Genomic DNA, 11,525 nt, shown 5'->3' on the forward strand with positions numbered 1-11,525 from the left:
GGGTTCGATTCCTCAGCACCACATAAGCAAAAAGAAAAAAGCTGGAAGTGGCGCTGTGGCTCAAGTGGTAGAGCGCTAGCCTTGAGCTGAAGAGCTGAGGGACAGAGCCCAGGTCCAGAGTTCAGGCCCCACGACCGGACCCAAAAAAAAAAAAAAAGAGTACATAGTCGAGTCCGTGGTTCACACCTGTCATTCTAGCCACTCAGGAGGCTGAGATCTGAGGATTGAGGCTCAAAGCCAACCCAGGCAAGAAAAGTCCTTGAGATTCTTATCTCCCATTGACTACCATAAAGCTAGAAGTGTAACTGTGGGTCAAGTGGTAGAGCACTAGCCCTGTACAGCACTAGCCCTGAGCAAAAAAAAGATGTCAGGGACAGTGCCTAGGCCCTGAGTTCAAGTCCCAGTACTGGCATACACACAATTTTAAAAAAAGAAAGACAACAAGTCTAGAAAGATCCACTTCCAGTGGACAAAGCAATTCACTGAAGGAAAAAAAAGACTCAAATGACCATTTTCTGGTCTCTCCTCAGGCTAGGCAAATATTGACTCTAGATAGTGGGCTCTCCTTCGTGGGAGCGTGTGCTAACAGTTTGGAAGGGATATATTTGCACTCTGGAATCAATTGAATTAGTAAATAGAAGAATGACAGGAGGAAGATCTTCTCATTGGCAGAGAAGGGAACTGCGAGTGTGACCAGGCGTGAATCAGCCACTCAGTTTAAACTGTAGTCTTCAAAATGGATAGATAAAGCCAGTGGCAGCCTGGACAAAACAGTCCATGAGATTCTTACCTGCAGTTAAAGCTGCGAGTGGTTCAGGTGGAATGCCAACCTTGATCAGAATGCTCAGGGACAGCACCCAGTTCCCAAGTTCAAGCCCCAGACTGGCTGGATCCTTCCTGTAATCCAACTTCTCCAAAGGTGTAAACAGGAGTATCTTACAGTTTGGGTCTAAGACCTTATCTCAACACAAAATGCCAAACCAAAGTACTGAGGGCATAGGTCAAGCATTCATAAATCCCATCCACAAAAAAAACAGATGATAGATAAAGGAAGCTCTAGGAGAAGGAAGAGAAATACAGGAAGGTGTAGAAAGAGCTACTTGTTACAGGGCACAAAATGTCTTCTAGTACATGTTGGAGGAGCTGGAGCACAGATTTGACAGAATGACATCTGTGATTCTCAGCCAATAATCCTAGCTCTTCAGGAACCTGAGATTGGAGACCCTGAATTCCAGTCCCACTGTGTGTGCACGCCCATACACACACACACACACACACACACACACACACACACACACACACACACACACACAGAAGAGGAAATTATAAAAAGAACCATATGAGCTGGGAAGGTGGCTCCGTGGTAGAGTGCTTGCCTCACATGCATGAGGCCCTATGTTTGATTCCTCAGCACCACATAAGCAGAAAAAGCCAGAAGTGGCGCTGTGGCTCAAGTAGTAGAACGCTAGTCTTGAACTGAAGAATTCAGGGACAGCGCCCAGGCCCCCCCCCAAAAAAATTACCTGGAAATTCTCAAGTTAGAACAATTGAAATGGAAATTTTACTAAAATCTAAGAAAGGAGTAGTGCAAAAGAAATAGCCAAAGAAACCATTGGGACATTGAAAATAAATCTATTATTTTATTAAAGAACTCAGAAAATAAATCTATAAAGAACTCAGAGCTGGGCTCCAGTGGCTCACACCAGTAATCCTAGCTGCTCAGGAGGCTGAGATCTTAGAATCTCAGTTGAAAGCCAGCCCAGGCAGAGAGTCCAAGAGACTCATCTCCAATTAGCCACCAGAAAAACCAGAAGTGGTGCTGTGGCTCAAGTGGTAGAGTGCTAGCCTTGAGCTGAAGAGCTGAGGGACAGCGCCCAGGCCCAGAGTTTAAGCCCCACGACCGATTTAAAAAAAAAAAAATAGAGTCAGGCTCTGGTGGCTCACGCCTGTAATCCTAGCTACTCAGGAGGCTGACATCTGAGGATCGAAGTTTAAAGCCAGCCCAGGCAGGAAAGTCCATAAGACTCTTATTTCTAGAAAAATCCAGAAACAGTGCTGTGGCTCAAGTGGTAAAGCCCAGGCCCTGAGGTAAAGCCCTAGAAGCAGCAAAAAGAAAGAAAGGGGGGGGAGGTAGGGAGGGAAGGGGAGAGAGAGAGAGAGAGAGAGAGAGAACTGGAGGGTCCCTTTGGTTTTTTGCTCAAGGCTGAGTCACATCATTACTTCCAGCTTTTGGTGGATTTCCAGATTGTTCTTCTGGACTGGCTTTTGAACTGTGATCCTCAGATCTCAGCCTCCTGAGTAAATAGGATTACAGGCATAAGCCAGCAGCACCTAGCTTTGAACATATTTTTAATGGATATATATTTTTTTTTGGGGGGGGGGGGTCTGGTCGTGGGGCCTGAACTCTGGGCCTGAGCGCTGTCCCTCAGCTCTTCATCTCAAAGCTAGCGCTCTACCACTTGAGCCACAGCACCACTTCCGGCTTTTTTCTTTTTGCTTATGTGGTGCTGAGGAATCGAACCCAGGGCCTCAGGCATGCAAGGCAAGCACTCTACCACTGAGCCAACTTCCCAGCCCCTGGATATATTTTAATTACTTTATTGATGTATATTTGTTGCCGATCCTGAGGCTTGAACAGCACCTGAGCTTTGTTGCTTAAAGCTAATGCTCTACCATGAGTCATAGCTCCACTTGCAGCTTTTTTTTTTTTTTTTTTTTTTTATTTATTTATTTTTTTATTGTAAAGCTACTATACAGAGGGTCACAGTTACATGAGTGAGGTTATGAGTACACTTCCTCTTGAACATTGTTACCCCCTCCATTGTTTTCCCCCTACCATCCCCTCCCTCCCTCCCTTCCCCGAGGTTCTTTTTTTTTTTTTTTTTTTTTTTTGATTGTGATTAAATGATTACATAATTTCAAAGTCACAAGTTCATTCTAACTTCCCTGGAGCAAATTGTCTACCACAGTCTGTAATATATAACAGTGTTCACATGTTATATACCATATTTGTGATCAGCAGCATGAGGATATTTAGTAGTGGTTCAACCAGATGAGCGGGAGTTCTTTGTTTCTTAAGTCCTGTTAGTTTTGTCGTATCACTAACCTTTTGGATTTAGCATCCACTTATGAGGGAGACCATGTACCGTTTGTCTCTTCGTTCTTGGCTTACCTCGCTCAACATGATTCCTTCTAGCTCCATCCATTTCCCTGCAAATGCCATTATTTTGTCATTTCTAATGGCTCACTTGCAGCTTTTTTGGCAGTTAATTAGAGATAAGAGTCTCACAGACCTGGCTTTCATAGCTGTCCTCAGATCTCAGCCTCCTGAATAGCTAGGATTATAGGCGTAAGCCATTGGCACCTGGCTAAGATGGCTACTTTGACTTCTTGACCTTTGGCAGCCCTCAGACTTTCTGTGACTTTTTTTCCCACCGATTTCATCATGGTGCCTGTGATTTTTGTTGGAAAGTGGACATTTTAGAAAACATTGTAGAGGGGCTGGGAAGGTAGCTCAGTGATAGAGCGCTTGACTTGCATGCATGAGGCCCTGGGTTCGATTCCTCAGCACCACATGAGCAGAAAAAGTACAAGTGGTAGAGTGCTAGCCTTGAGCGAAAGAGAGGGACAGTGCCCAGGCCCAGACCCAGAGTTTAGGCCTCAGACCAACAAAAGGAAAGAAAAGAAAACATTGTAGAGCACCCTCCATACAGCTTGTTCTTTCTTGTTTGTCTGAGTACAAGTTGATGACTAGACCAATGTGGTGAACTCTTCCTCTCTGGCTTGGGTGTATCCAGTTCCCCCAGCTGTGGCCGGGAGTTTAGAAATATCTCCTCTCTCCCTGGCCCCATGCTTGCAGGTAAACACTTTAGATTGCTTGGTAGTTGCCCTGTTGTTCTCCAAGAAGGCTTAGGGACCTATAAATTGATCTACAGAAAATCCAGTCCTAAATGGTTTTGCCCTGCTGCCTTCTCTTTCTCTAGTTGGCTCCTGCAAACAGGCTGACCTTTACTTGTTCATCTCGCAGTCTTCCAAGTTCCTTTTTCCCATGGCCCCTGGAGTGGGCAGTGTCCCTGACACTGGGGGCGACATGCTGTAGGGGGGCTTCTCCTGTAGTATCTCATCTTGCCTGTCCTTGCCTCTCCTGTAGCAGAACAGCGTCCATGAGCAGGTACACGGACCATCGGATGGTGTGTGCTTGGCAGAGAACGGAGCTGGGCACAAGGGAGTACCTTCCCCTCAACTGACCTCATTCATCTGTAACTTACCTTCCCCAACAGGTAGGTGGAGACAGGGTGGTAAGCGCTGGCACTGTCCTGGGCCTGAGCAGAAATCCCTCTGTGTGGGAACTGAGGAACAAGAACCCTGGGATTTGGGGTCTGCTGTGCAGCTTGTATATTGTTAAATCTACTGGAAGAAAGAAAAAAAAAGGAGGAAGGAGAGGTCTGCTCCAGATTGTGCTTTTGAAACTACATGTTCATAGATTTTTTTTTTCTTAAATAGTTGTCTACTTGATTGTTTTATTTTATTTTTGTTGGTTGTAGGGCTTGAACTCTGGGCCTGGACGCTGTCCCCAAGCTTTTCAGCTCAAGGCAAGCGCCCTACCTGTTGAGCCACAGCATCACTTCTGGTTTTTTGGTGGTTCATTGGAGATCAGAGTCTCATGAGATTTGCCTGCCCAGACTTGTTTTGAGCCATGATCCTCAGATCTCAGCCTCCTGAGTAGCTAGGATGACAGGTGTGAGCCACTGGTATCCAGATGATTTTTTTTTCTTTTTTTTTCCTTTGTCTTTTTTTTTTTTTTTGGTCAGTCGTGGGGTTTGAACTCTGGACCTGAGCACTGTCCCTCAGCTCTTCAGCTCAAAGCTAGCACTCTACCACTCGTACTTTTTACCACTTGAGCCACAATGCTACTTTGGGTTCCCTGGTGGTTTATTGGAGATAAGAGATTCACGGACTTTCATGCCTGGGCTGGCTTTGAACCGCGATCCTCAGATCTCAGCCTCCTGAGTAGCTAGGATGAGACAGGCATGAGCCACCAGTGCCCGGCCCAGCTGACTTTTTAATTTAAAAAAAATGTATTATAAAGATGAAATATAACTGGGTGCCAGTAGCTCATGCTTGTCATCCTATCTACTCAGGAGGCTGATATCTAAGGATCCCAGTTCATACCCAGCCTGGGCTAGAAAGTCAGTGAGACTTTTTTTTTTTTTTTAATTTAATTTAATTTTATTTGAGAACATAGTGTACAGAGGGGTTACAATTACATGGGCAGGATAATGCATACATTTCTTACCAAGCATTGCAGCCTCCTCCTTTGTTTACCCTTCACCTCCCTTCCCAGCCTCCCCCCTCCCCCCCACCCAATGAGACTTTTTTTTTTTGGGTCCAGTTGTGGGGCCTGAACTCTGGGCCTGGGCGCTGTCCCTCAGCTCTTCAGCTCAAGGCTAGCGCTCTACCACTTGAGCCACAGCGCCACTTCCGGCTTTTTTCTTATGTGGTGCTGAGGAATCGAACCCAGGGCCTCAGGCATGCAAGGCAAGCACTCTACCACTGAGCCACCTTCCCAGCCCCGAGACTTTTATTTCCAATTGACCACCAGAAAACCTGAAGTGAAGCTATGGCTCAAGTTGTAGAGCACTAGTGTTGAGCAGAAAAGCTCAGGGCTCAGCCTCCTGAGTAGCCAGGATGACAGGCATACGCCACCAATGCTTGCTGAGAACTTTTTTTTTTCCAACTTTATTTTTTATTCTTTTTTTTTTTTTAAATTTAATTTAATTTAATTTGTGAACATACTGTACAGAGGAGTTACAGTTACATGGGCAGGATAATGCGTACATTTCTTACCAAGCATTGCAGCCTCCTCCTTTGTTTGCCCTTCACATCCCTTCCCAGCCTCCCCCCTCCCCCCCAATCCCAATCCTTCTCCTTCCCCCACCCCCCTTATTTTTTATTCTTGTACTGGAATTTGAACTCAGGGTCATGTGCTCTCCTGTAGCTCAGCCTTAAGCAAAAAAGCTCAGGGACAGGGTTCCCCCCTTCCCCCCCTCCACATACACACACAGTACATAGGAGAGAGATTCCCCACTTGGCAGCACAGCAATCCGGTACTGGGTTCTAGAGAGGTGTCACAAGTACGACAGTGATTGAGACAGCTCCACTAGCATGACTTCTTGACTTCTCTTCTCGGGCACTAGCTCCTGTTGGCTCCTGCCTCCGAGTCCTTAGGGAGTGGGAGGTTAGAAAATCATGCTATAATCCTGGGCATGCTGTCAAGGGTGTGTAAGAATGGCCCTGTGGGTACACGGCCTGAAAGTCCAGCCAAGACCCCAGGCTGTGAGGAGCAGCATCCAAGCCTGATTAAGGTTAAGATCATAAGAGAGGCTGGGTGCTGGCAGCTCATACCTGTCATCCTAGCTACTTAGGAGGCTGAGATCTGAGGATCACAATTCAAAGCCAGCCGGGGCAGGAAAGTCTGTGAGACTCTTTTTTTTTTTTTTTTGTCGGTCGTGGGGCTTGAACTCTGGGCCTGGGCGCTGTCCCTCAGCTCTTCAGCTCAAGGCGAGCACTCTACCACTTGAGCTACAGCGCCACTTCTGGTTTTCCGGTGGTTTATTGGAGATAGGAGTCTCATGGTCTCTCCTGCCCGGGCTGGGTTTGAACCGCGATCCTCAGATCTCAGCCTCCTGAGTAGCTAGGATTACAGGCGTGAGCCACCAGCGCCCGGCCTCTGTGAGACTCTTTATCTCCAATGAACTACCAGAAAACCAGAAGTGGTGCTGTGGGCTCAAGCAGTAGAATGTTGGCCTTGGACTGAAGAGCTGAGGGACAGGCCCAGGCCCAGAGTTCAAATCCCAGAACCGACCAAAAAAAAAAAAAATTACAAGATAGAGGTCACAAAAGAAGGGAATGACCCATGACTGAGGCCCTGAGGGCAGTAGGCCCTGAGGGCAGTAGGCCATTGCATTCTTTGCCCCATGCAGAGCAGGTGAACTCCCACACACACATACCACTTTCGTGCTTGTGTGCTGGAAACAGGGAACAAAGTACTTAATTGTTTGACTTAAGGGAAGTAATGTTCTCTAGCCTGGCTTGCTGGTGTTCTTCCAACTTACTCTCCAGCCTCTCTTTAATGTTGGTCTGACTCAAAGTCCTCTCTCATTTGCAGATCATGAAGGATGCACTGCCTGTGGATGTGAAGTTGTGGTTATTTCTTCTGAGGAGGCGAGGCAGGCCGGGACAGTGGGGCGTGCTGAGGGCTGGAAAGGCCGGCTTAGTATGAACACAGTAAGAGTCACAACTGTCCATAGAGGACAGGTGCGGTCTCCGCTGGGGTCAGACTTAAGGGTTTTGGATGGTGAGGAGAGGGGTACTGCTACTCAGAGTGAGCCCTATTTGGGTGGTCTAGAAAAGGGAGTTCAGTTCGTAGTTAAGAAGGGATGTCTAGCTGGGCACTGGTGGCTCACATCTGTCATCCTAACTACTCAGGAAGCTAAAACCTGAGGATCACAGTTCAAAGCCAGCCCGGGCAGGAAAGTCTGTGGGACTCATTTCCAATGAACCACCAGAAAACCAGAAGTAGCGCTGTGGCTCAATTGGTAGAGCATTTGCCTTGAGCTGAAGAGCTGAGGGACAGTGCCTAGGCCCAGAGTTCAAGCCCCGGGACCTAGCACAATACACACAGGCATTTCACACCTGCATGTACTGTGAGATTAATCTTTAATCAGCACTCAGACATGACAGTCCACAGGCCACAAGCATCTCGAGACGCTGGCGTGGACCCCTGGACATGTATGGAAGTCCATGTGGTTGTTGCAGCTTCTGAGCCATTACAGTGACCGGTGTCCCAGTTGCTTCTTTCTTGGTATTGGCCCCTGTGTTCCAGGAACCCCCTGGGTCATGGAAAAAGAGGGGCAGCCAGTGGCTCTAGAAGATGGAGCCGCCACCTGATCTCAGGGCTCAGTCTCCTTTCTCGTCCAGCTCTAACTGTGGCATCCAAGTTTCCAGAACAAAAGGGAGGTAGTTCCCTGAGACGTCACCTCAGGTCTGACATCCAGAGGAGCAAGCATAAATCATCCTGATGGTGGAGAAGGAGCTGGGAGAACAGCCAAGCCTCAATCTGAAGAGAAGTAGCCACATCCCATCTAGCTGGGGCCACCAGCTGATGGACGTTCGTATAGGACCAGAATTCCAAGATGGACACAGCAAACAACAGAGGCAGGCTGATAGGTATGTTGGTACTGTGACCAGAACTCAGGAACCTGAGCACTGATCCTGAGCTTTTCCCCAAAAGGCTAGTGCTCTACTACTTTAGCCATAGCTCCAGTTTTGGTTTTTTGATGGTTAATTGGAGTTAAGAGTCTCACAGACATTTCTGTCCAGGCTGCTTTCATATCACAATCCTCAGATCTTAGCCTCCTGAGTAGCTAGGATTACAGGCATGAGCCACCACCCCTGGCTTGAGTCTTCACGTCTTAAGCTTCTATTGGGGGTTGTCGGCTGGGGAGGTGGTCATCCTGAGTCACATGCCAGGACCACTTCCCACGAGTCTGGGAAGGGAGGTTTCCTTCCCCGCTACCTGCTCTGTCATTTTCTGCAGGCTTCCTGGGCTGCCACTGGCCACGCCCCTGCTGTCAGTCACTGATCATTCAGTTAACATTATCCTAGTCAGGATGTACTTTGTTTCTTTTCCTTTGTCTTTATTATTTTTGTTTGACTCTTAAGGCAGACAGAACATGTTTATTTGAAATCAAAAGGGAGTCAAGGAAAGACTCTCCACAGAGAGGGGGACCCCAGACCTGGAGTCCTTTTTTTTTTTTTTTTTAAACCAGTCCTGGGGCTTGAACTCAGGGCCTGAGCACTGTCCCTGAACCACAGCACCACTTCTGGCTTTTTCTGGTTATGTGGTACTGAGGAACCGAACCCAGAGCTTCATGCATGCTAGGCAAGCACTCTACCACTGAGCCACCTTCCCAGCCCACTTTTGTTTTCCTTTTTCTTTCTTTCTTTTTTTTTTTTTGCCGGTCATGAGGCCTGAACTCTGGATCTGGGCACTGTCCCTCAGCTCTTCAGCTCAAGGCTAGTGCTCTACCACTGGAGCCAAAGCGCCACTTCTGGCTTTTTTTGTTTATGTGGTGCTGAGGAATCGAACCCAGGGCCTCATGCTTGCAAGGCAAGCGCTCTACCACTGAGCCACCTTCCCAGCCCCTCTTTTTTTTTTTTTTTTGTCAGTTGTGGGGCTTGAATTCTGGGCCTGGGCACCATCCCTGCGCTCTTCAGCTCAAGGCAAGCGCTCTACCACTTGAGCCACAGCGCCACTTCTGGTTTTCTGAGTGGTTTATTGGAGATAAGAATCTCATGGATTTTCGTGCCCAGGCTGGCTTTGACTCATGATCCTCAGATCTCATCCTCCTGAGCAGCTAGGATTACAGGTGTGAGCCACCGGCACCTGGTTTTTTCTTTTTTTTAAGCAACATCAAGCCATTTTTCTCAGCCATCAGCTTGCCTAGTATTCTTCCTAATCCTGTGACAAAAGCACAGTGGCCTCAAAATCAGGAAGAATCATGTGAGCTGCCCCATCAGCGAAGGCTTTGGCAGCCTCTGAGCCCTGTGGCCCACATCCTCCTTTTCCTAAGGGTAGGACAGGTGTAGCTGGGAACAGTTAGTTTGAAAACAATGTCTCTGTTTCTCTAGGTCACTTCTAGGCAATCATCTATCCATCTACAAGAAATCAGGTCAGGATGTTTACTTAGATCTTTGTGTTTACCCCACATCCAACACCTGAATTACAGGAAAAATTTCGACTTTATAAGGAGCAGAGTAGCTCACACTTGTAACCCTAGCTAATGAAATTCAGAGGATCACAGTTCAAGGCCAACCCAGGCAGAAAAGTCCATAAGAGACTCCATCTCCAACAGAATTGGAAGCAGAAAAAGCAGGGCTTGGAGGCATGGATCATGAGTTAAGAGTACGAGCTATAGAAGCAAGTGAGAGGCCCTGAATTTAAACTATAACAGTACCAGCAAAAAAGAAGGAAGAGGAGGAAGTGAAGTGGAAGATAAAGACAAAGAAGAAGGGCTGGGAAGGTGGTAGAGTGCTTGCCTTGCATGCATGAGGCCCTGGGTTCAACTTCTTAGCACCACATAAACAGAAAAGGCTGGAAGTGGCGCTGTGGCTCAAGTGGTAGAGTGCTAACATTAAGCTGAAGAACTGAGGGACAGCGCCCAGGCCCAGAGTTCAAGCCCCACAACCAAAAAAAAAAAAAAAAAAAGGAATAAAAGGAAAATGTAAGGAGGAGGAATTAGTAGGGCACCAGTGGCTCATACCTATAATCTTGGCTACTCAAGAGCTTGAGATTTCAGGAATTAGGTTTGAAGCCAGCCCTGGCAGACAATCTGAGACCTGAGATTTCTATCCTAAGATACAACCTGGAAGATGCTTTTGCCAGGCCCTATGATTTGTATCTGCCTTGAGAAAATTTACTCCTAAGTATTCTATGTGGAAGGCTGCAGTGTGTTCTTTCTGGTCATCTTAAAGGAAACAGCAAGAAAGTCAGATCACCCACAAAGCAACTTGTCGCGAGGTTAAGTGATAATTCTCTAGAACTCCTCCAGGACAAAACACTGATAATGGACAAACACTAATTCCTGTCAACCAGGCACCATTTGAACTCTGTATACTTTTCTTACTCTCTGACCCAATTCTCCCTCCTTAACTTAAAACCAATATCTGTACTTCAGGCTTTTTTTTCCCTCTGTATATGTGGTACTGAGGACTTGAACCCAGGGCTTCATGCATGCTAGGCAAGCACTCTACCACTAAGCCACACTCCCAGTCCTTACCATGTCTCTTTATTTGGCATATGGGGGGTTGAATGGCCAGACCTAACTTAGAACTCCTGGAGTGTAGCCTGAGTCCTAAAAACCTGGTTTCATTATCTCCATTTAACCAGCAAAAAGCCAGACTGGAGTTGGTACTGAGATGATAGACCGCCAGCAAGGAGCAAAAAAGCATGGTGAGAGTATAAGGCCCAGAACAAGCGACGGCGGGAGGTTTGCAGGGAATCTTTGAATGACAATATTTGTCTTTTGTGTGTGTGTGTGTGATCTGGAAATAGTTTATGAACACTAGAGTGAGTGGTTCTGGAGGTGCCAGTTTTCACATCTGGTGATTGATAATACTTAAGATAATAAAGTTGAGTGAACAAAAAGGTTCACGAAGGAAGGATCCTGGCTTCAAGCCCTCAGAAAACTGGTGTTGTGGCTCAGGCCAGTAATCCCAGCACTACGGAGGCTGAGGCATGAGGAGTGTGAGTTTGAGGCTAGCTTGAGCTACACAACAAGACCTAGGCTTCAAAAGACTCGCTAGAACTATCATTGAGAAACTCGAGAAAGCCTCCTCTCAAGTTTCTCTGAGACTTTATTATTAGGCTATAGCAGAAAAACTACCCAGACATGCAGACACGACGACACAAAGTACAAGGAAAAGTGTACTGCCTACAAAGGGACCTTCCCACGTGAGAGATG

Source organism: Dipodomys spectabilis, unplaced genomic scaffold, assembly GCF_019054845.1.
Source record: "Dipodomys spectabilis isolate Male_0828 unplaced genomic scaffold, ASM1905484v1 ptg000342l, whole genome shotgun sequence".
Taxonomy (NCBI): Eukaryota; Metazoa; Chordata; class Mammalia; order Rodentia; family Heteromyidae; genus Dipodomys; species Dipodomys spectabilis.